We start from the raw sequence: 410 nt of genomic DNA, 5'->3' as shown, positions 1-410 counted from the left end.
GGCACACAAACCAACGTCGCTTCCCTTCATTCCTTTTTCCCTCTGAACATAAATTGAACATCGTTACATATATACGTATATGTTTCGCATGTAAAGCGAAATATCTACGAATTACGATATGCGACCGTGTCGTTTTTCCCGTCAACTTCCCATCAGTCATGTCGAACGCAATTTGTAATTATGCCTCGCCTTGACCAATCATTGGCACCATACAAGGTGATTAGTGTAAGTCGGGAAAATATCATTCGTCATCATTTATATAAGAAACACACCTCATTGAGGAATCGGGCAGGACCATTTGCGCGGAAGGAATGCTGCCTTCAGAAACATCAGTGTGATTTATGATCTTGTGCTATATTGTCCTTCGCTGCGAGGTTGTTCTACGGAGACCAGACTGGTTTTGCATTCAT

Source organism: Penaeus monodon, chromosome 32 (assembly GCF_015228065.2).
Source record: "Penaeus monodon isolate SGIC_2016 chromosome 32, NSTDA_Pmon_1, whole genome shotgun sequence".
In the NCBI taxonomy this organism is placed as follows: domain Eukaryota; kingdom Metazoa; phylum Arthropoda; class Malacostraca; order Decapoda; family Penaeidae; genus Penaeus; species Penaeus monodon.
This window is presented reverse-complemented; position numbering follows the sequence as displayed.